General features: G+C 42.0%; 2 long non-coding RNA genes across 2 annotated transcripts in view; one reads left to right on the top strand and one right to left on the bottom strand.

Moving 5' to 3' along the window:
* Positions 1 to 3,258: 3,258 nt before the first annotated feature.
* LOC307212999 overlaps positions 3,259 to 25,182 on the bottom strand; it is a 112,715-nt gene continuing 90,791 nt past the window's right edge. The window contains exon 2 of the long non-coding RNA XR_013837340.1: positions 3,259 to 4,264. This is a non-coding gene — a long non-coding RNA (uncharacterized lncRNA). The remainder of the gene's footprint in view (positions 4,265 to 25,182) is intronic.
* On the top strand, positions 5,342 to 10,007 carry LOC307212989. Its single transcript, XR_013837331.1, has 2 exons — positions 5,342 to 7,103; positions 7,822 to 10,007. It is a non-coding gene; the product is annotated as an uncharacterized lncRNA (long non-coding RNA).

Below are 25,182 nucleotides of genomic sequence, written 5' to 3' on the forward strand. Positions count from 1 at the left end.
CAGCTGTTCTCATCAATTCTCCAGCTGCACATCAAGCTCTGGTAAGCAGACATTTGGTTGCTTCCCCACATGTGAAATTGCTCCAACCACTTTTGGATTTCCCCACCAGGGGCATGTGGCCCCTTGGAAGATTGTCCACGAGGGCTGAAGATGGTTCTTTAGCTCTGATATGGACCATTGGCCTGATCCAGCAAACCTCCTCTCTTCTTCTTCTTCATTTTGTATCAGATTCATTCATTCATTCATTTGGAGGTGGCAGGTGTGAGCATAATAGTGGCAATTCCAACTTTTATCCTTATCAGGCCGTGACTTTAACTTGTGTCCAGATTCTGAATTTGTGTGCAAAGCTTCTGTGAGTACAGAGTAAATGCAGCCAAATGTGGCAGCACTTTGTAGTGAAAAATCAAGATTTGGGGACATCCTGGGGTTAGGATTGCCAACTTTTTAACCTGGCCCCAGTTTCTATGTGTCCGTAAGCAATTTGACCTGCATTAATTAGCAGGCGATGACTCTACCTGCTGGTTTCTGCTGAGCAAGCTGCTCTTAAAAACATATGAGCAGGCAACTCCCCACCAATTGGCAACTGAATTGGTAGAAACTGAAATCGCAAGTCCCCAAGCTCATATTTCACAGCCCAAACAGTAAAGTGAGGTGACTCTGCCAGCCTTTGTTTCTTTTTCAAGGATTTCCATGTTAATTTCTCTTTTTCATAGTACAGCTGCGTTCAGCTGTGAATGCCCTAGTTATATATGTGAATTTATTCAGCTGAATCTTATGTACTGAATTGCTAGCTATTATTGGATATTCTGTTTCAGCTATGGTGTTAGATCTCTCTGGGTTGCTTTGGAACGCAAGCTCTGGAAGACTGTCAAATTCACTGTGAAGAACTTGGTGGGAATGATTTAAAGCTCGCTATATGGTCAGGGCCTCCCTACTGTTTGGGTCTGTGGGATTTTCCTTACTGTGAAAATCTGTGTGTGGAGTGTGTGGGTGTTTGGGGGGAGGGTGTTGTCAGTCGTTTGGATTTAGCAACATCTGGCGAGTCCAGATCTGAAGAATGATGCAAGGAATCTTGCCTTAAGGTGCTTTCCAGTCTGCTGCTTTGCGAGGTATACACTCATTCCTCCTTTGCAGCACGTTTGCTACGATCTGTATCACAAAATGCTCCACAGAATTAAATCATTTATTAGATCATGGAGAAAATGTGTGTTTTCAAGCAAGGCTCGAAAAGATAAGAAAAGCTGACGAGTCTGCGTTGTTTCTTCGCTGCCCACTTTACAATTGCTTGTAAATGCAATTGGCATGGCCAGGCATCTAATGAGGTTAATTATATATTTGATCCAGTGGAAAGGGCTGGGTCTGGGGTCTGAGTTCAAAACCTTCAGAGCTGATTGCTTGTTCAGCAGCATTTGGCTATGGTCCTAATGTCATGGGATGGTTGGATGCAGAGGAATGGTGGGAGGAACCAGCTGGAGAACCACCAAGGGAAGAAGGTTCAGAGTCTGGGGATTGGTGGTGGGACAATGATGAGTGGTCAAAGGGAGAAGAAGGGGAAGAGAAGGTGTTGGAAACTGAAGAGGGAACAGGGCTTCGTGAGCTGGGAGAGTCTATGGCAGAGAGGAGTCCAGAATCAGAGGCAGAAGCAGAAGGAGGGGAGGTTGGAGACCAAGAAGCAGAGATGAGTCCAGCTGGTGAAGAGGAATGTAACAACAAGCTACAACAAGCTCCCCTCCCTCTGGTTTCCCAGAGCCAGGAGAGGCATGAAGAGATTGGCGGAGTAGTTAGTTTCACTGTGAGAAGTGAAATTACAGGGAACAAGGCCAGGCAGATGCCTAGGGAAGCTGAGAAGGACCCTTGCAGAAACGTGTGTGTGTGCGCAACAGTAGAGGGATAGCTGGAAAGCTTAATGTCCGCTGCCACTATGTGGGAGATGGATTGAAGAAAAGGAAATAGGAATTGGCCCCGCCCCATAGCTTGACCAATTGCAGCTAGGCATGGCTAGGAGCTAGGTAGAGTCATAGATCCTAAAAAAGGGTATAGACTTGCACATACTGACCAGCTTCCATTTTAACTTGAAATGTTCCTTTTGGGTTTCTCAGAAGTACTAAAAGGCAAGATGCAGGTCGGGGGCACACTCTGACTGAAAAAAAGCACTGCCTATTGCACAACTCAGATACTGACATATGCTTCAGCTATTACAATGAGTATTCTACAACTTTCCAGTGCTACCAAAATGAAAGTTAGTTGCTATTCTTTTTTCTCTCAAGGCCCCTCCCTTCAAAACTATTATTTCAAACTATTAACTAATATGTTCAATTACAGAATATGTTTTCTTGGGAATTTCAGAGGAGTAAAATCCCCAGGCTGCTACCAATGCAAATTCTTCCTCCTTTCAATAAATGGTGTATTAAGAATTTTGATGCCACTAATGTACTCCAATAAATAACTTAAATGTGGCCTTTAAATCCTGGATGCTTAACAAACCCTGAATTAGTCTGCCCCTGAAGTACATTCATTTCAAAATAAAGAGATTAAGGCAGCAATCCTATGCACACTTAGTTGGAGTAAGTGCCACTGAACACATTGGGGCTTACTTCTGAGTAAAAACACACAGGACTGCACTGCACATTTGAATCTTCAAACTATTTCTTCTAGAAGAAGGAAAACAAGCCTCCCCCCCCCACTCCTTAATTGAGCAGATACAAGAATTTGTGTCCCTGAGTAAGTATCAAACCGCAAGAAATGTCATTTTTAATGTCACTTTTAACCTGTCCTGTCCTATTACCTTTCTGAAGAAAGCAAGAGGAATGCAAGTAATTATCAGTATAATTCATTAATTTTCACTCCAAGTGATATTCTGAACAGCTCCTGGGTCCATTTACATTACTTTATTTATAATAAATCCTCCCTCCTAGCCCAGTCTTTGATAACTCCAGGGTCGGCAGAACACATCTGCGCAAAAGTTGACAGGCCCAGTTTATTATTTCTCCCCACACTCCTCACAGACCACATATACATGGCAATTAAAGATAATTCAGCACTCAGATATGAACAAAGGAAATGCTAATACGTCTGTCGGAAATGGCAGCTTAAAGAAATAAAAGAGGGAAAACATCAAACAATGGATTCATTCTCCCAGCTGTGTTGTGTGTGTGCTTTTTTTCCAGAATTTGTGAGAAAAGAACTAGCCATTGCCTGTCTAGGTCCCTCACCTCTTTTTGCGTTTCTTCATTTTCAAAAAGTCTTTTTTAAAAAATAAATAAATAAATAAATAAAAATTGGTTGTCTAAATTCCACTCTCGTTTGACATTACTCAGAAAGGATTTCACATTCCTTTGGTGGCTGAAAAGTTGAAAATTGAACACAGATCTTCCAAGAGTTCCTATTTTCCAGGGACAGTCCAGGGACTCAGCTACATTGATCAAAAAACAACATTTTGAATGGGTTATAAACATTCAACGTCAGATGATGCTGGAGAGTAAAAAATAAATTTAAAAAATTCTATGTGATTTTCCATAGCATTCCCCCCCCCATAACAATTTCAATTCTGACTTATTTATAGCGTGCCCCCCCCATGTGTAGATCCAACCCAGAATTTAAAGAAGCTGTCCCAGTTTCTAATTTGATCCCAGAATGACCTGCTTTTCCTTAGGAGGTCCCTATTTTCATCGGAGAAATGCTGGAGGGCATGTGAACATTTTCACTATTATTTTTGGAAGCCTGAGACAGGGGACAGAAGGCTGGAAAATGTTCTAATGGAATGGAGTCTGGTGGGAAGGGTTTCATAATCAGCAAAATTCTGTTGTTGAAAAAACCCTTCTGTGTACCCACTGGGTTTGTCTGATACTACAGGCAAACTGATTCAATACTCATTCCCTCTTTCCCTTCAGTAAGTGTTGAGAATTGTAGCTGCCTGGGAGGTGTCTAAGGCTCTCTTGCAGAAAGTCTGGCCACTCAAATAAATAATATTCGTCACTGCATGTTTCTTTCTTTTTTAAAAATTGCTTTATTAATTTAACTAATAAAATACTATCAACTTCAACTTTTTCAAAACAAAAGAAAAAAGGAGGGGGGAAACAAAAAAGAAAAGAAAAAGACAGATCACAAAAAACAGATATTTTCCTTTTACACAAATTCTTTCAGGGGTACAAACCAAGTTCTTTGATAATCTATACATGTAATGCCTAGAAAGAATTAACTTTAATATTTATACTTTTCTACTTTACACTTTATTTCCATTCCTCTATACTGGTTTGTGTCCCTTCTTTGTATTTTTTGACTTCTATCTAACTCTTTGCAGTTTCTTTGCTTCTCTCACTTTAAAATAATCTGTATTCAATTGCTGAGATGAATGATCTTTCCCTTAAATCTGTGAACTATTCAAGGCACACCCAGGTATTATTGTTGGAACCATGCTTAATCAGGTAATTTTTATAGCAATCCCATTCTTTTTTAATCTTTTCTCCAGAGTGATGGTTTCTTTTAGGGTTTTGTTTGTGCCACAAAAGGACTCTTCACATTGGGTTTCCACTTTGCTTTGGTGGTAAGTGAAAGTACCTATCAGATGGATAACCTTGGATCATCTGGGTATTTCCATCACTACCACCACACCTGCATCAAGACCATTGACACTGGTTGGGGAAGTACCCGTGTGATTCGGTTGACCCATACGATTGCTGTTTTTATACCTTTGCAATAAAATGTGGAATAGTGAGCCATGAAGATGTAGGCTGTGAGCTGCGGAAGTTGTCGCAAACTGGGTCAAGCAGCAGCTAATGTAAACTGGGTCGATGTCACAGCATTCAAGACTTCCAGAAATGGCACAGCATTTGGTGCTGGCTGGCAGGACAGTTGAGGGGTAGGCATTCTGTTCTCTTCTTGCATGGCTTTCTGTATGGCTTCATTCCTTGGCAGGCCATCTTTTATGTTCTCTAATTTTTTAATTTTTTGTTACAAAGCATCCCTGCTAGCAGATTTATTGTGGACAAGGGCATGGTTTAGGGCAGGGATGTCCAACTCTCAAGAGAATGTGATCTACTCCTGGGGGTGGAATGGCAGTGATCTACCCATTTTTTTTGGGGGGGGGAGTTCAGGTTTTTAGGGGAGGGGAGCTTAGAGTTGTTGACCTTTCGTAGGGTGGGGGCTTCCCAAGTTGTTGACCTTTTTTTAAATGGTAACTGTGCAGAATTAAGATAATTTGCTTACCAACAACACAGTTGCAAGCAGACCAACACAGCGCTACAGCAGACAACAAAGGAACACACACTGAACACAACACAGGGAAAGACCAAGGGGGGCAGAGACATGATTCTAAACAACATGAGCGATAAGGATCCCACAATCGACCATGGTCATCCAGGCACCAACTTATTGATTTAGGGGTTTAGGGGATTAAAGACTACTGCATATTAAGCAAAAGTTGGGCATATTGCTTTGGCATAGGTTCTCTGTCAGTCTTGTTAGCATGATATTTATTTAGAGAGATACCAGGATGCTTGGGGAATCTGGATATATACGAATTCCAATGTGAACTGACCTGACCAGTCCCAAGACTTCTGTGCAGATTGGAACGTAGTTGTCCACCAACTTTTGCACTTCCTGAGTGCTCTGATGCAGTTCTTGGGAGTGCTATTTTTCTTGAAAAAGAGGTGCCAGAACTCACAATAAACGCCTCCCTTGATTTCTTATAATGGCAATGGCGCCCACACTGAGTTCTGGCTGGGAAAAAAAGTCCTGGTTCTTGGCTACACACACACACACACACACACACACACACACACGAGAAACAAAATAATTTTTAAATGAATATTTTGAGAGGCAATGCATTGTAAAATAAGCATTTAAATTCACATTTGCATGTGCGTCTTTGTTGCCTTTGTTGCTGTCCCCCCCCCCCCCTGCTGGTTTTTTAATGACAGATTAATGTGGAAACAACAGCACAGAAAGCATTTCTGGGCAAACACGTATGAAAGTGACACAGAACCAAAATGGATTAGTTGGCCCACTCCTATAGAAATAGTCAAAACTTGTTGATTGGCATTAGAAAGTAGCACGGTTCTACCATTAGGAGATAAACCGAGTGAATAAGCCAAGCCCATTAATGTTAATGACAGCCTAAACCACTGATAAGCACACTGGGGGTTTGGTCAGCCTGCCTTTCTTAATGCCAGAGATGTTAACTAACCATACTATTGCACATGAAGCCTCTAACAGATTCCCCTGGCTTGATACACATTTCAGCGATTGGCTTGAATCATGTAACCGTTGCAGTTTCATCCTCCTCATTAATATAGCTTAGTGAGTTTTGAAGTTTGCTGGATAGGCAGGCAGGCAGGCAAGCAAGCAGTATCAGTACTGAAAATGTTTAATGTACCCAGATGAGCTTTGAAAAGTGCTTGCTCATTAAACTGCAGATTTTTCCATAGGGCTGAAAGGAGACTGGGAGCCTTCTTGTGCATTAGATGTGCGGTAGCATTAATAGGGTGAAGCTGCTGCTATGGAAACTGCCTTTGGACCATGTATTAAAGAAACAGTGCAGTAGGCTTGCCTAACTTGGGAATGTCAGGTGTAGATTCTAAGATGCCTTTTGGGTCGAGAGAACCGCCATGGCTTATTTCTCAGAAACCCTCTTTAATTCATGTAGCAAAATTTCACAGTGGAGTAAAACACGGGGAGCCAATGTGGTGTAGTGGTTAAGAGCGGTGGACTTGTAATCTGGTGAACCGGGTTTGCATCCCCACTCCTCCACATGCAGCTGCTAGGTGACCCTGGGTTAATCACACTTCTCTGAAGTCTCTCAGCCCCACTCATCTCACAGAGTATTGTGGGGGAGGAAGGGAAAAGGAGATTGTTAGCCGTTTTGAGACTCCTTAGGGTAGTGATAAAGTGGGATAGCAAATCCAAACTCTTCTTCTTCTTCTGCATTAGGGCTTCAGAAACAAGACGTGGAAAAATGTTTATTGAAAAAGTAGTGCCTTTGATCCACACAAGGCCAGTCGGACGGATTCTTAGTGGGAACCTAAACCACAATTCATCTGCAGCCTCCTCTGTTAGACAGGCACCTGCAAGCTTCAGCTGACTCAAAAGGAGCCTAGCACATCAAAGTAAATGTTGGGGTAGCTGCCAAAACCACCTTCTTGGCAGAGACACAGTTTTGAGGCCCAAATTTGTGAATCCAGGCAGTCTCTCTGCTTTCCACACTCCTGTACTCTCAGATATCAGATTTCCCTGTCTCCCTCCTACAATATTGCTTTTTTAACCAAGACTACACATGTGTACTCACCTGGATGTAAACCCTGCTGAGCATCAAGAACAGACATAGGCAAACTCCGGCCCTCCAGTTGTTTGGGACTACAATTCCCATCATCTCTGACCACTGGTCCTGTTAGCTAGGGATGATGGGAGTTCTAGTCCCAAACATCTGAGGCGCCAGAGTTTGCCTATGCCTGATCATGAATGACACCATCCCCCGAAGGGATGAACAGGTTAAATCGGTTATGATAAACTGGGGAAAGGAATTAGGACATAACATACAAAGGGCAGATTGGGAGGGGCTATGGAGACAGATTTGAAATTCACAGCATGCTGTACTCTGAAAGAAAATTATATGAAAATGATGTGCTTGTGGTTTTTAACTCCTACTAAGTTATTCAAAATGCATAGAACAACTCCAATATTTGTTGGAAGTGTAAAGAAAAGGAGGGTACCTTTTATCATATGTGGTGGCCATGCAAGATAACAAAGTCTTTTTGGGAATTGATATACAATGAATTGAAAAAAATGTTTAAAATAACATTTGTTTTTTTTAAAAAAATCTATTAGGAATTACAGGTTCCGATATCCCAAAAGACCAGAAAAGACTGTTTATGTATGCGACAACAGCTGCAAGGATGCTACTAGCCCAAAGATGGAAAGAACCAACAGTTCCGACCAAGGAACAATGGCAAGCCAAACTGCTGGACTATGCCAAAATGGCAAAACGGACTGGGAGAATCAGGAATCAAGAAAAGAATGACTTTTTAAAAGAATGGGGAAAATTTATAATTTACTTAGGAGACCATTGCAAACAAATAAAAACATTAGCTGGACTTTAACTTGTAAAGAAACGAAAAATATGGATAATTTAGAGAAATGAAAACTGTGGAGAAATTAATAATATGTGGTTTTAGAAAAAGTGTTTGAAGGACCCATGCAGGAGATGGGGGTAAGTTGCGAGATTCAGAGAATCTCATGTATGGATATGGTAAAAGCTTTTTCACTTTATTATTTTGATTTCTTTTGTGTGTGTTTTTTTGCAAAAAACAATATATATATTTTAAATAATGACACCCTCCCCATTTCCATGTTGGGAAATTTTCACTACATGGAGGAAAGCTTGTTTGCTCCATTTTTTTCATATTGTCCTGTCTGGGCAGTGAAAAGGAGCCTGGGTGTCAGGGATGGGCATGATGCTGGTGACTGTACACTGGGGGAAGGGTGGCTGGAGTTTGGAGAATGTCATCCCCCCCCCCCAGCATTTTAGTGCAAATTTCTTCTGTCAAAACAATTGTTATGCAATTTTTGCAAAGCAATCTCCCCCCCCCCATATTAATTGCATTTGCGTGTGTTACTTTAGGTGATATTGTTATGCAAGCTTTACTCCTAGTTGCTGCATTTTGGGACACATTACTGTACTTTACCGTCTATTAGACGCCGCCGTGTATAAGACCCTCCTTTATTTTGGAGGACTCAGTTTTAAGAAAATGAGGGGAGATGGCCCAAAGTTGTTGAGCCTCTCCCCCGCCCCCATGCAGCTGTGGGCAGGAAACACTCCCTAGATCATTTCCCGTGCACAGGTAGGGAGTGTTTCCCTCACGCAGCAGAATCGAGAGAAGTTGCACTCCAGCAAGCCAGCCTGATGCCCCTGCGTGTGGGAAACAATCCAGGGAGTGCTTCCTGTGTGCAGCAGCATCGGGGGAAGCTGTGTGCCACCAGCCAGCGCCCCCAGATCGCTCCCCGCTCGCTGCGGCACTGGGAGAAGGTGCGCACCACTGGCCAGCACCCCCAGATTGCTCCCTGTGTGCAGCAGCATCTCCCCCCCCCCCATGCCACTATTTGTGTATTGGATGACCCCAGTTTTTTGACATGATTTTTGTTTCAAAAAACCTTGTCCAATATGGTAATTGTCAGGAAAACTGCATTGCAAAATTCAGAGACGTGTGAATTTTTCAAGGCTGGCTGGGTTTTGGTTTGCAGATTGGTTTAGAAAGTGCTGCTTTGGTAGGTTTGCATTTGAAAGCAAGATGAATGAAATTTCTGCCCCATCCCTATTACTGATGGATCATTTTCTGAGAAATTAGCATCATCTCACCTTCTGTTGCTTTAGCCCACGAGGGTTGGCATGTAAGAGAAGTAATGATATCCACAGAGACAGGGCAAGGGAGGAGTCCTTCAGAGATGGATGCAATGCAATCTATTGTTAATATTGCAAGTTAGAGGTGTGGCTGGTTTGGATTTCTAGACACACACACAGTGCTTCACATTAAACACCCCTAAGATCACATCAAGGGTCAATCTTGTTCTTCTGCCCTCTGATCCTCTCCTAGCCGCAGATCCAGCAGTTGTGCTCCACTGATCTGCAAACAGTTGTGTTGTACTTTAAAGGTTTTAAGACTCCAAAAAGGCATTGACATCCAAATCGAGTGTAAAATTTGCATATTTAGAAACAATTTCTATAGCATGCAAATTAAGCTGTTCAGATATAGGGAAATGGAGAAGGTTAGAGGGAGCAAAAAAACACCCTTTCAAGAATCTGCTACATGAAATGATTTCTTAATCTTTCTTCATAGTAATGCCAGCCCTGGGATTAAATCTACCAAATGTTTAAATGTTGAAAGATATTGAAAAGAAAACCCTTTGACTGTTATCTCTTTTTCCCCCCATGAGGAAATATGGTCAGTAGGAAACGAAACACCTCATTAAAATTCTACTAGCTAATTCACAGAATGTCATTAAAAATTTAACAACTATCCTTTTGTGTGTGTGAAGTACTTTCCCATATATTAATTATCTAATCACAACAGATTCAAATTGATTAATAAGCCATGGGACCTGTGGTTCCAGTGTATAGAAAAAAAGCCCATCTGGTTTCAAAGTGTATCCTTATTTCAGGAACTGCATGCTGTCATAGGGTCTGGTATTATTGAGAAAAGTGCAGGGCAATTACATAGCAGGTTAAAAACTGACTATTCGTTGTAAAAAAATAAAATTGCAGAAAAAGAATGAAATTGGAAATAATGTTCAAGGTCCATCTCTGAACCCCATTCCCCCACTTTCTTTCACCTCCGCTTTTTCAATCGAGTTTTCCTGTTTATACTGGCTAAACGTGTAAACATCCTAAAATATATCTGTTTTTGTTGAGGGGTTGCTTTTACAGAGGCTTTCAAGTTCTGTGTAGAAAGAAATTGGGAGGGGGGGAGGTTGGAGAAATGAAATGAGAATGGCGAAACATACATACCTGCGACAAGTAGTTTCATTTTATTAGTCAGCAAGGATATATTAAAATTAATAAAAGGCAAATTTTTAAAAGGCAGAAAAGCAAAAATGAAGGAAAGAGAGACGGTAGGGTTAAATGGTTGTAAGATAAGACTTTAACATTGATTGCTCTGATTGTACCGAATGGGGTTTTCTCCCAGATAAAGTGGGGTTAGGTTTGCAGCCTCAGGCAGTGGCGTAGCATGGGGGGTGCAGGGGGGGCCGGCCGCACCGGGCACAACATCTGGGGGTTAGGGGTAGGGGTAGGGTTAGGGGGCGCAAATCCACGGGTTAGGGGGCGCAAATCCAAGGGTTAGGGGGTGCAAATTACTTGCCTTGCCCCGGGTGCTGACAACCCACGCTACGCCACTGGCCTCAGGTTCCCAGAGTAGGGATACCTGGGCAAAATGCATAGAATTCAGGTTTGGCCTGCTCTAGTAACCTCCCAGAGTTGCCAGTTCACAGAACGTGGCAACCACAGATGTGCATTGCTATGCTGTTCATTGGTGATGCCAATGGGAATGAGAGAAGCAAGCATTCCCTCATATCCCATTGCTGGACCCCACTAGATACAGTGGTACCTTGGTTCTCAAATGGCAAAACCCCAGAAGTTGTAGCTGTCAGCTATTGTTTCCAGGGCGCCTGCACTAATCAGAAACTGCACCTTGGTTTTCGAACATTTTGGAAGTAAAACGGATTCAGTTCGGCGATTTTGTTTTATCTATTTATTTTGTGTTTTTGTTTTTGAGGCTTTTCCGGTTAATTTGTTTTTGTGACTGTGTGGAACCCAGTTCAGCTACTGATTGATTGATTGTGTGACTGTGGAAATGGATAAAAGCCCCTCATCCAAACAATGACTATCATCAGTGCAGGTATCATCTACAATACTGTCTTATTTATTTTATAGTACAGTACATTTATTATTGCTTTCATTTTATGGATCAATGGTCTCATAAGATAGTAAAATTCATGTTAAATTGCTGTTTTAGGGCTTGTTTTTTAAAGTTTGGAATGGATTAATTCAGTTTGCATTACTTTCTATGGGAAAGCACACCTTGGTTTTGGAACACTTTGGTTTTGGAACAGACCTCCGGAACAGATAAGGTTTGAGAACCAAGGTACCACTGTACTGAAAACTACCGTAATCGTCTCTTTCCCATTCCTTAGCTATTATATTCTGATTCTTCCCAGATGGGACCAGCATAAAACAACAGGATGCAGCTAGCTGTCCCTTACTTTAATAAAGATAAAACGACAATAAACGGAATACTAACATAAGCCTGCTATTCTAGGCTGTTCCTGCCACCAAAATTAATAGGATTTACCTCAGAGACATCTGGAAGGATGGAATAATTTGATGTAGTATATACAATTATTCCTCTTTCAGAAATCTAACAAGCATCAAGAGAATTCAGTCAGAAATGGGAGCAGAAATGGCCTCAATTCATCTGTCCATCAGGAGCGGGAACTTGTACCATTTGAGCAAATGCAGGTGGTCTTCATTATCATTTTCATAAGTCTGCAAACATTTCTGAAATAATTGCATTGTTTTCTAAATGGTTGTTGATGTATCCCTTCCACTGAAATGCGTTGACATCAACTACATAAAGCTTTGGCCATCATGTATAGCAAAATGAGTAACGCAGATTATAAAGGTAATCCGTTAGGTTCAGTCACAGACGACTCTGGGATTGCGGCGCTCATCTCGCTTTACTGTCCAAGGGAGCCGGCATACAGCTCCTGGGTCATGTGGCCAGCATGACTAAGCCGCTTCTGGTGAACCAGAGCAGCGCAAGGAAACACCGTTTACCTTCCCGCCGGAGCGGTACCTATTTATCTACTTGCACTTTGATGTGCTTTTGAACTGCTAGGTGGGCAGGAGCAGGGACCAAGCAATGAGAGCTCACCATGTCACGGGAATCCAAACCACCGACCTTCTGATTGGCAAGCCCTAGGCTCTGTGGTTTAACCCACAGCGCTGCCTATGTCCCATAACACACATTGTAGCAGGGGCCAAACTGTAGCGGAAAGGAAACAGCACTGTTTATGATGAACACAGGATGGACTGAAAATTGCTGCTTCACTGCCCGGTGCAGTCCGCCCCGCCCTTCCGATACCACCACTAACACCAAAGGAAAGTGAATTGGCATTTGTCCACATCCCAACCCGTATTCACCGAAGAAATGAAGAGGGAAGGAGCTTGTGCTTTCTCCCATGACAACAGTCTGTACCTGGTGAACAAGGTTTATCTCAGAGTTTCAAAATGGTGACTCTCAAAAATCTAGCTTGCTTTTCTTGCCTCAGTTGCTACAATTTGGATGCTCCCCCAACCTCGCACTCCATTAAGCGTTCTCAGAAGGCCATGGGTGTTTTTGAACGATTCAGCAATTTCAGCAATCAATCAATAAGTAAAATCAGAGGCAGTGGGGAATCTCTGCAGTGAAGTTATATAAGAAGCTAAGAAACGAAACCTTTGGCATTGTGGAACAAATGCGTTTCTATTGGTTTTGTAAAGCTAGCTGTGTTTATTTCCATGAACTACGTTCCCCCATGTTTCAATGAACAGAGAGAGAGAGAGAGAGAGAGAGAGAGAGAGAAATTGTTTCCCAAGTGGCCTGCATAGGTCTCTGTACCTGCTCTCAGCTGCTCTCCAGACCTATAAACCTGTGGTCCACAAGCAAATAGCTTCATATTCTAATCCAGTCAGCATTTCCAAAGCCTCCTTTTGATGCGGTAATAAATACATGCACAGCTTCTAGCAGAAATTTCATCTCATTTAAAACACACACACACACATTCAAAACCCAAACACCTTATGGTGTTTCTTTATGTGTGAGCACTCCCCCCCTCAATTAAAAGTGTGGGGGGGAAGCTTGGCGAAATGTGTAGGTGCTAACAAAACAGTAGTGATGGAAAACACACAGTAATGCAGAGGGGGAGAGAGAGCAGAACTTGATATACACATGTCTTATGAGGGAAACAGATGGACGTACATATGGGTACTGCCATATTTTATCCAAAGCAGGGTTCATAAAACTCATAAAACAAATCTTAGTGCAGTTGCTTCCAGAAGGAAAAGAAAACGCCTGCTTTCTGTTTTCCCAAAGAACACACCTATGACTCTTGGGATGATGCTGAAATATAGCTCCCATCAGCCCCAGCTAGCATAGCCATCAGCCCCTGTTCCCTTCAAAGTCCTCAGAGTGAGTTAACAGACAATCCATCTTCCCAGGGAACTGTGGGAATTGCAACTCTGTGGGGGGAACTCTCGTCACAATAATACACACACATTGATTTGGGCAAGAGAGTATAAATTACATTATAAGCTGCATATTCAAAACAGTTCTCCCACCTTCCCTGCTAATCATAAGGATCTCCAAATCAAGAAGTAGCTAATTTTATGACAGAGCTGGGGGAGAGTGGCTGGTTCATATTTTGAAGCATTGAGAAAGAAGGCGAACGATACATGAATCAGCTCTGCCATACTCATGTTTCCCTTTCTGTCTCTGGGTGCGAGCTTTGTAGAGGCAGTCCTACTTCCCGTTCATAAGCCCAGAATCCTCACAACTCCCATTCACATTCAGTACACTGCAAGGTCAAAATCCCCGGCTCGAGCCTGACTGCTGAGTTAACAAGAATTGCCTTTGAGACGTGGGTACGTGACTGCTAGTAGCTAGATCCGAACACAAGCTGATTTCCCAGAGGCCACAAAACATCTGCTAGATGATAAAAGCTTTTAGGTCACTACCAAACCAGAAGAAAAGATTTCAACTAGTACTTGGGGTAAAAAAATGAGTAACAAATGTAATAATAATAATAATAATAATAATAATAGTGATGCAGTGCTAAGGTGAACATTCCATCAGCACAATAACTTCTGCCTGCACAACAGAATGTACTCCTCCTCTCCTTCCCCTCTGTCTGTTCTGGGAGGGGTTTCCTGGAGCAGATTTGGGGAGGGTGACAGGGGGAGGAGTGCAAAGGCAGGGAAAGTCCTATGGTGTAAGCAGAAATCTGTGTGGTGATCAGTGTTAGGAACTGAGATATGAACCCTATGTGCTAAATGGCACGTTAAACCTAGGTTATAGGCACAGCAACGGAATGTCTAGGTGCTTTTTTATAGCAAGAATACAAAACTGAAAATGAATGAACTGCAGCTAAAATATTATGTTCATTTTTCACATCACCTAGTCCTTCCCCTGCCCAGCCCCCTAATATTCTCCAGAGGTTTCTTCACCATTCTTCAGAGAGTAGCTGGAAATGGGGGAGGCAGAAAAAGGTCCTCCTTTCCTTCCACTCTGCAGTTTTAATCTGAAATCTCAGGTGCAGTACTATGCCCAGAGCTCAGAAACTGCTCGCACTAATGAAATTCCCGGTCGCAAAATGCGCTTAGATCAATGGGAGTTTCAAACACTGGTAGTGATGGGATTCTTTAACAGAATACTGCCTGCCCAATAAAAATAATAACTGTGATTATGTTCTGATCTGTGCATTAGTCTGCCTGATATGCAAATTTGCTTAAAAAAATGAGGACCAGGCACAATTCTCTACTCCTACTTCTGATGGAAACTATTGCAATGATCTCCTTTCTCAACAAGCAATTGAACAAGGGGTCCAATGAGTACAATCTAAGATGGGCAAGCCTCAGAAGTCCTTTCTGACACGCGTTTAATTAACTTTCATCGTCAGTTTAAAGTCTCCTTGTGGAAAGAGAGAGAGAGAGAGAGAGAGAGAGAGAGAGAGAGCTGGGCAAACTTTTTATGCTCCCCGCTGTCCACACCAGTGAGTAATTGTGCTTCCGCCTTCCGAGCACAGGACAAAAAAAAAACCTCTACAGAAAACCTTTTTTTGAGAGCAAGCAGCAAGAGCCAAGCCTCATGGTCAGGTGGGGATATGTTATAGTTGCAAGGTCACTACTTGGAAAGTAAGGTCAAGTTTCATTGCTGCTGAAACACCTTGGTACTACACATGATACATGTGGAATCAATACCTCTGGTCACAACACAAGGGGTGTATTCACATTGCGAAGTCTTCTGCACACCAAATAGTTTTATTTTTCTATGGAAGGAGGGCAGAGGAGATTTGTTTCTGCAAGGCAATCTCAGACTAGTATTTCTCAGGCAATGAGACTGTACTGCAGTGTGTATAGGAAAAACTCACATTCCCCCCTTTTCACATTTTCCCCCACCTCCCAACAACTACAACATCCTATTTATACCTGACCCCACCCCACTCACCATTCCCCCTCACCCTCTTCCCCCTTTTCTTTCTTCTTCTTCTTCCTAATTGTTTAAACCAAATCATGAACCAAGAATTGACCACTAATAATGAAATATATGCTGTAGATATTTTTCCAAAAAACAAACAAACCCATCCTATTGATAGGTAAAGGAACACTCTGGAATATAATGTTGACACCGTTGTCCTCATGTTTTTAATTTCCCCTCTCCATTCCCATGAGGGAATCACAGTTATCTGGATCCCACCCTTACTTTGCATTTACACATATTTCTAAAAGCTTCTATCAAGGAAGAACGACGGAGTGGATTTTTCATCCAGCCAGCTTCAAAATATCAACAGAGAGGCTGTTTTGTGCAGCACTTAACACTAAATGAGTCTTTAGTCCTTCTGGCATTTCCCTCTAGTTTTCTGATCCTTAGAGGTCTGTTTCCTTGCTTTTGGTTACATTTGCCATTTCCCTTTTCCACTCCTTCCTCATAACAATTAGTACATATATTTGAACCCTTTCTCCTTAATGATCTCTAGTGCCACTGATAAACCTGAAGTGCTTAAGCATGCTGAAAGCGCATCTGGTTTATTAATGCTTTTCAAGTTAGATAATCCCCATGCTGCTCCGAAACAGCTACCTGATGAATTTCAAGCGACAAAGAGATCAGCACCTCAGCTAAGCACCTGATCGATCCGGTGCTTAATATGCATGAATTTGCATCGCATGTTGACCAACCTTCTGATTTAAGGCAAGGAAACCCAAATTGCAAGCCAGAGAGAAAGCTCAGCGCACACGTGGTATAAAATTCCAATACTCAAAATAGGACTGTTTGTTTGCAACCTCTCTGACTTTCTGTAGACCTATTATGTGAACTCTGGAAAAATAAAAGAAACATTAATGTTTGCTATCTGTTCCAGTAGGAAACTAGGGCTGGATCTAGACACATTTTTTAAAAAAACAGTTTCAGGAAAATGCGCTGTAAACCTCGTAATGGGAAATCACATTGGCCAAAGACGGAACTCTACAGCACCATCTGGTGTCACAGTGTTATAATGTATTTAAAATGCTTTTTCTTTACTAATGTAGTTGAGTCCTAGGTGATTTTTTTTAGGGAGGGGAGTCTAACATAACCTCCCTAATTCACACACACCAATGCAAAAGCCAACTATTATCCTTTGGAAGTCATATTTTTTTCCCCTGAAGTTCACAATGCCGTTTTCCAGCCACCCAAAAGTATAGAAAAAATGTGTGTGTTAGGGAAAAATACATGCACAAAAACATATCTGTGTTAGGGACTATTAGGGGAAATTGCTTGCAAGAATGTGTCTGATGGGCAAAATTGCATGTAATTTGTGATAGGATAAATGTACACTGTTTTTGTGTGCCAACTTAAATAAATTGCAAACTGTTGTGGAACAGGACAAACTAAGCTCAGGATGGGGGTGGGGGGAAGAGGGACCAAAACTGACAGATCCATCTTTTCTAAGCTGCTTGCCAGATTCAGAAGATTGTGTTCTTGGGCTTCATCTATGTGTATTTATGAAAATATGGTATTTAAGGATATTAGCTGTTTATTTTGCCTTTAAGAGCACCTTTTTAAAAAAAATGCTTCATGTGACCCACATAACTTCATCTTCTATATCTTCCATCTCCTTTGGATGCTGCAAATGGAGAACACCTTTAATATATCACCCACATACTGACCATACTACAGTTATACAATGTACCATATACAGCAGCGCTTGCAAATGAACATTTTTATAGTCATTTGTTTCCTGTCTTCCATTGCTGCCCTGCTTCCAGCAATATATAACTAAGAAAAATAGTCTGCAGAGGTGCATTCATTATAAGGGCAGCACTGCTTGCATTCTGTTTGAGTTGGCAGATTTAAAGGTGCAGGTCATGGGGTGGGTTTTTGCACCAGAGGGATTTTTTTTTGGGGGGGGGGAGTAACCTGTTTAGAATTTCCCTTTCTTCTGTGGCCGCTTGACACTGACTTGTTTAATTTGCGCATTTTCATGGCCATATGCACAGCATTCCCTATAGGCTTAGGACAAGCTTTATGTGTCTCAAAAGAGCATTTCAAGACTGACAACTCCATTCTTATCAATCATATTATCAGAGAGCTGGAAGGAACTAAAATGCCTTTTAGTCCAATCCCTTGCCAGTGCAGGCGAACCATCACTGCTAGGTAGCCATCTCATCCTTGCTTAAGGACCTGTAATGGGTTTACCATCTTTTAGGGAGGTTGCCCACTGTTAGACAGCTCATACGATCAGGTAGTCCTCTGCAACGCTTAATCAAATTCCTTTTTCTTTCTTTTTTTGCCATTTGAAACCACAGCTGTGAATCCTGGAAGATCTGCTCCGGCCTTGCTAGCCTTTTTACACTTGGCCTGGGAAGACAGGGCCTTGACTGACTCCAGCTACAAAAGCTGAGGCTGCTGAAGAGTCCAGAGACCACATTGGTTGTGAGTCCTGGAAGACCAGCCCCTGCTTGGGATGGTGGGGCTCTGACTGACTCCAGCTACAAAGGCTGAGGAAGCTGAACAGATTCTTGTGTTTTGGGGTATTTTTGTTGGCGGGTGCATTGTTGGTGTGTTTTTTTATTCCAGTTTGTGATATCAATATTTTATATCCTCAGTTTTAGATTCTATGATTTATGTGGAAATGGTTTAAACTGGTTGTGTATGTTTTTTGATGGGTCTTATTTATTGCTTATGACAACTTCTGTTATGTTTGTAATTATGTACAGTGGTACCTTGGGTTACAGACGCTTCAGGTTACAAACACTTTGGGTTACAGACTCTGCTAACCCGGAAGTAGTACCTCGGGTTAAGAACTTGTTTCAGGATGAAAACAGAAATCATGCGGTGGCAGCGTGGTGGCAGCAGGAGGCCCTATTAGCAAAAGTGGTACCTCAGGTTAAGAACAATTTCAGGTTAAGAGCAGACCTCCAGAACGAATTAAGTTCTTAACCTTAGGTACTGTAATTCTTTCCTTTTTCAGTGTGAGATTGTGGTGTGAGTTATGTGATTTACCCAGGAGAACATCCCGGAAAATGCATGTCCTGGTTTTTGATCTGAAAAAGTTGGATGGTATGGAATTTGAGTGCAGAATTGTGGCATTAAATAAGCGAAGGATTACATTGTTAGGCTGCAAACCTCAACCCTTTTGCTAGGAAGTGTGGTACAACTGGACCAAGTGGGTGTTCCAAAGTTCTGGACTCGGCTGCACATTTCAAAGCTTAACACAAATGAATGAATGAATGCATGGATGGATGGATGGATGGATGGATGAATAGATCCACAGCTGAAGTAAACCAGCTACAGATTTGCTCAGATATGGGATCCAGATTTGTATAAAGTTGGGAAACTTACTTGCTTGAGGTTGCACAGTACATTTTGTTGTTAGCGTTAACAGCATTTTGTGGCTTGCGGAATGACTCAGTGAAATGAAAGTCTTATCACAAGCTGTCTTTTTGGCATTGACATACCACCTAAGCCGTGGCATGCCTCTGTCAATAAAAAACAGAATGTGATATGCCTAACAACTCACTGACAGGCTTTCCTTAGCATTCCACACAGCTCCGTCCTTTGATAGTTTGTGTACTGTGCTATTCTTTCGCAGATGATAACTGAACAATATTAAATTCTCTGCCAACTTTGCGGAGCCGTGGTGGGAAGGGCTCAGCTTAGAGCTAGCAGGGTGTACTGGACAGAGCACTGGACCTTTGTCTGATGAGGCCAGAGTTCAAAGCCCACTCATTCTTAAGGTTCACAGGCTGCCCTCCAACCAAACAGCTTCACTTACCTCTCACTGTTGTGGTAAGAATAAATTGGAACAATCATGCATGCTGTGCCCAAACCCTTAGAGGAACAGAAGGATGCATATGTGATGAAATAATTTGAATTTTTAATAATAATAATAATAATAATAATAATAATAACATTGTTCTTGAATCAAGGAAAGCAAGGGAGATTTTCTCACTACCCCCACCAACACCTTTCTTATCCCAGAGCCACCAGTACATCAGATGGACATCATGAATGTAACCCAATGAAACTTAGAAACTACTGCAGCGTATTGGCTACAGGGGCTTAGTTTTAAGAGCATTGATGGCCTTCATTTTAAGAGCATTGATGTCAATGAGAAAATAAAGCATATATCCAAATCACTCCCACTGAAACAGATGGGGATTAAGGTTCCAGTCATTTATCTCTAAGTTTCTTTGAACCTCATGGGGATTTACTTCTGAGTGGGCATGTAAAGGACTGCAGCTTCCAAGCCTTGGGGGGGGGGGGTCAAAGTACACCTCACTCTACTTTTCACTGAAGAATTTACACCAAAGAAGACCTACAATGTTGTTCTTACAGTATCTTGCAATCTGCACAATAGCAAATAGAGACTCCCAAACCCAGTCATTTACCACCTACTGTTTTCTTTCTGTACACAAAACATACCTGGGACAAAGCAATTACCCGAAGGCGCTTTGTTTGTTCCAACCCATTTAACACATTGGGGTATCCCCCATAGAAACCTCCAACAATACTGATCCAGAGATGCAGATTTAAGTGCCCAGACAAAAGGTTAAAATGAATACCCTTAAATGAACCTGGGAAAACAACTATAAAACTGACCAATTTTTAAGTCTGTACTCAGTCCCCTGCCCAACCAATTCACCCTGAGGTTCCAAACTGGAGAGGGGGGTTAATTAGGCTGACCCACCCTGGTCCTATGGTTTTCCGAGTAGTGATGTATGGAAGTGAGAGCTGGACCATAAAGAAGGCTGATGGCCGAAGAATTGATGCTTTTGAATTGTGGTGCTGGAGGAGACTCTTGAGAGTCCCATGGACTGCAAGAAGATCAAACCTCTCCATTCTTAAGGAAATCAGCCCTGAGTGCTCACTGGAAGGACAGATCGTGAAGCTGAGGCTCCAATACTTTGGTCACCTCATGAGAAGAGAAGACTCCCTGGAAAAGACCCTGATATTGGGAAAGATGGAGGGCACAAGGAGAAGGGGACGAGAGAGGACAAGATGGTTGGATAGTGTTCTTGAAGCTACCAGCATGAGTTTGACCAAACTGCGGGAGGCAGTGTAAGACAGGAGTGCCTGGTGTGCTCTGGTCCATGGGGTCACGAAGAGTCGGACACGACTAAATGACTAAACAACAACAAAACTCTGGTTCTATCTGGCAATCAGTCAACCCACTTCGGATCTAGTACTGAATTGTTTCAGGGATTATTGTTTAATTAGGATTTTTTTAAAATCTACAGGAGAGGGAGAGGCCTGTGGGAAAGAGATGTTGCATCTCCACAACACCCCCAAAGTAGGGGGCAAGGTGTTCATGGCCAAGTGAAGATTGGAAGTCAATGTTTTCCCAGTCCCAGACTAGAATTCTAACTGCTGCATTCACATCGGCCCTCTGGCTATACTACATAGTTATAGTAGTAATATTTACTGTTCGCTTGGGGGAGGGGAGAGTGGGAGTTTTGCTTCGGCTTGCTTTAAAAAGGTTAATCTTGGCAGTGTCTCAGCTGCAGTTTTTGACAACTAAATCCAGGTTACAGAGTAAAATGTTCCTTTCCCCCAGGTGTTTAAAAGCAGGTCCCCAAACACTGACATTTGAGTCAATCTCAAATAGATCTTCTAAAGATCTGCATTGTACAATCCACACACACTGCAGATCTTTTTTTTTTTTATAATAATTTTTATTCGTTTTTCAAACAGATAACAAAAGTACCACAAAACAACATAATTTCCAACTGATCGTTTCATACCCTTCTTTCTTTTGACTTCCCCATACCTCCCCATCCCTGCATTCTTGTTTAGTGATTCTTTAGCAACCCTTAGGTCCATTATCTTAATTCCCTTTCATAAAAGTTCCTTTAGTTTTTTTGATTACTGCTGCAATTTCTTTACCTCTTACCCCCTGACATCTTAACATTCGTCAATTTTACAATTGTTCTTGAAATCTATTTTAAATTTCTTCCAGTCCTCTTCCACTGTCTCTTTCCCCTGGTCGCGGATTCTGCCCGTCATCTCGGCCAGTCCCATAAAGTCAATCACCTTTGTTTGCCATTCTTCCAGAGTAGGTAGTTCTTGCGTCTTCCAATACTTTGCCAGTAGAATTCTTGCTGCTGTGGTGGCATACATAAAGAAAATCCTATCCTTCTTTAACACCAATTGGCCAACCATGCCCAAGAGAAAAGCCTCTGGTTTCTTAGGAAAAGTCCACCTAAGGACCTTCTTAATTTCATTATAGATCATTTCCCAGAAAGCTTTAATCTTTGGGCAGGTCCACCAAAGGTGGTAAAAAGTGCCTTCAGTCTCATTACATTTCCAACACTTATTGTTAGGCAAATGATAAATTTTTGCAAGCTTGACTGGGGTCATGTACCACCGATAGATCATTTTCATAATATTTTCTTTTAAAGCATTACATGCAGTAAATTTGATACCGGTGGTCCATAACTGTTCCCAGTCAGCAAACATAATATCATGACCGATATCTTGTGCCCATTTAATCATAGCTGATTTCACCGTTTCATCCTGTGTATTCCATTTCAACAGCAAGTTATACATTTTTGATAAATTCTTAGTATTGGGTTCCAACAGTTCTGTTTCTAATTTTGACTTCTCTTTCTGAAATCCTATTTTTCTGTCCTGTTTAAATGTCTCATTTATCTGATGATAATGCAACCAATCTCGAACCTTAGGCTTTAGTTTCTCATAACTCTGAAGTTTCACCCTTTCACCATCATATTCTAAAATTTCATGATATTTTGGCCATTTAGAGTCCATATTAAGCTTTTTTACTTCCCTAGCTTCCATTGGTGACACCCACCTAGGGGTTTTACTTTCCAGCAGATCTTTATATCTAATCCAAACGTTATACAATGCTTTCCTCACAATATGGTTTTTAAAACTTTTGTACACCTTTACCTTGTCATACCATAAATATGCATGCCAACCAAAACTATTGTCGTACCCTTCCAGGTCCAAAATGTCAGTGTTCTCAAGAAGTAGCCAGTGTTTCAACCAGCAGAAAGCTGCCGATTCAAAGTAAAGTCTTAAGTCCGGCAGGGCAAACCCCCCTCTATCCTTTGCATCAGTTAAAATCTTAAATTTAATTCTGGGCTTTTTGCCCTGCCAGACAAATTTTGATATGTCTTTCTGCCACTTCTTGAAACAATCCATCCTGTCCAAAATCTGTAACGTCTGAAATAAAAACAGCATTCTAGGCAATACATTCATCTTAATAGTAGCAATTCGGCCTAACAAGGAAAGTTTCAACCTTGACCATATTTCCAGATCTTTCTTAACCTCTGCCCAAGTTTTTTCATAGTTATCCTTAAATAAATTCACATTCTTGGATGTTAAGTTTAACCCCAGGTATTTTACCCTTTTTGTTATTTCCAGGCCCACACTGCAGATCTTTCAGAAATGAAGATGATAAGGAACTTTTCCCCCTTCAATCAATACCATTCATTCAGAAAACGCTTAAGTCTATGATAGCACAAAGGAGCTGCATATTCATGGCCCCATTATGGAGTGATAATTCCCTGTCATTAATGGCTTCAGCTCTGAATTGCCAACTGTATGTGATGAATGTTCCTAATAAGAAAATCTATTTCCAGATCTAGTGAATGAGACACATCATCACCCAGGCCTATTGTAGAAAGAAGGCATTACCGAAGTAGACATTTGGTAATGTTGCGCTCTTAAGTACTGTTTAAATATTTGAAAACATATTCAAAAAGCATTCATCTCTGGTAGCTCTCCTCTTTTCACTACCTCTGACGGATTGATTCTTATCTTCATTTACTTAAATCCCCTATGATTACACAATGATTCAGAGCTTTCTCTGTGCTCATTCATAGTTTGCTGACTTTTGGATGACACATTCTGTTCTCAGCCGTTAATCTGAGTCCCAGATTCGATCAGTGCTTAGCTTGCAAAATTTACACTATTATGAATATGTGGCTATAGATAACTTGGGTACTTGAAAGCTTGCACTGGCTGCCCATACAGTATTAGGTCAGGTTCAAAGTTCTTATTTTAATTTACAAGATTCTTAAACTGATTCCTTATCAGTGGCATGTGGTCAATGGACTAAGGGTTAGTTCCTAAATGTTCCCCTGGTGCTTCCTTCCCTAAGCCCAGGAAGCTTCTGCTTGGTTTAGGGAGGGAGGAGCGATGCTCTGATTGGTCCAAGAGTCCTCCCGCCACCTTCCCAAAGCCCATCTGGCTTTGGAAAGGAGGTAGGAGGGCTCCAGCAACCTGCTCATGTGTGTGACATCACCCCCCCTCCAAATTGCCCTCGCAAGCTGGTGCCTCTGGCCCTAACTTCATGCCAATCCCAATCACTGAGGTCTTTGGGGAAGTCACTGTGTTGTGTAGCTATCACAAGCCATGCACCACAGGAGCCAATTCCTAGGGGCCTTGGGGGCTTCAGCCGCTGCAAAAAAATATTTGAGGGGGCCAGGCCCCCACAAAGTTGATGGGCATTCTCATTCAAATGGAGTGTCATGTGATCAACTGTGCAGGGTGGGGCTAACCTGGTTCCCCACAATATTTTATTCAAGTTGGCACCCCTGCCATACCTTCAGTAAAAGGGCCCAATTTTATTGAATGCCCTTCTAGCTGAGGTCAAACAGGCCCCCTCCCTACTGAATTTTGAGTGCTGACTGAAGACTTTTTATTTTTTTATTTCAACAGGTATTTTAACTGCATGTTAACAACTGATGTTATCATTTTTCATTGTACTCTGCTTAGTGACTATTGGAATGGGGGAAAAATGCTTTATTTAACGTCCTAACATCATCTCAGCTAGCTAAATATTGTCTACCCCAGAGATCTAGTCCTGCAGATGCTATTGGACTCCAATTCCCATCAGCTCCAACCAGCATGGCCAATAATCAGAGATGATGGGAGCTCTAGCCCAGCAACATTAAGAGGACCCAATGCCAAGTCTCCACTGCCTTGGAGCAGTTTTCCAGCATTTCACATGGGAGTTTTTCCTGAACTCTGCCTCGAGATTCCAGGTATCTTCATGCCAGACAGATGCTTTATCACTCAGCCATTGTATTTCCATCCTGCCCTCCCACGTCATTTGCAACAACAGAGTGTAGAATTGGGCTGGACTCCATGTTGGCTACTGATTGGTGGGACTAAGAATGAATGTTATCTTGCAATGGGATTGGTCGAATTGGTCTCCAGAGTTTTGCCTTCCTCTGAACAATCCTACAATGTAATTGTTGATACTCCAGCAAGGGCGGTTTGTAGTTTTGTGACACAGCTTTGGTGTATCTGCTAAAGGCATAAGCAGGTTCTTAAAAGAGAGTTTGGGGTAGGCTCCCCACTCCACTTCACAAGAGAGACTCCCTTCCCTTGAGTGGCTTCAGGGTAAGGGATATCCCAGCTTTCAAAATCCATG

The sequence above is a fragment of the Podarcis cretensis genome (genome assembly GCF_951804945.1).
Source record: "Podarcis cretensis genome assembly, chromosome: 3".
NCBI classification, from domain to species: Eukaryota; Metazoa; Chordata; class Lepidosauria; order Squamata; family Lacertidae; genus Podarcis; species Podarcis cretensis.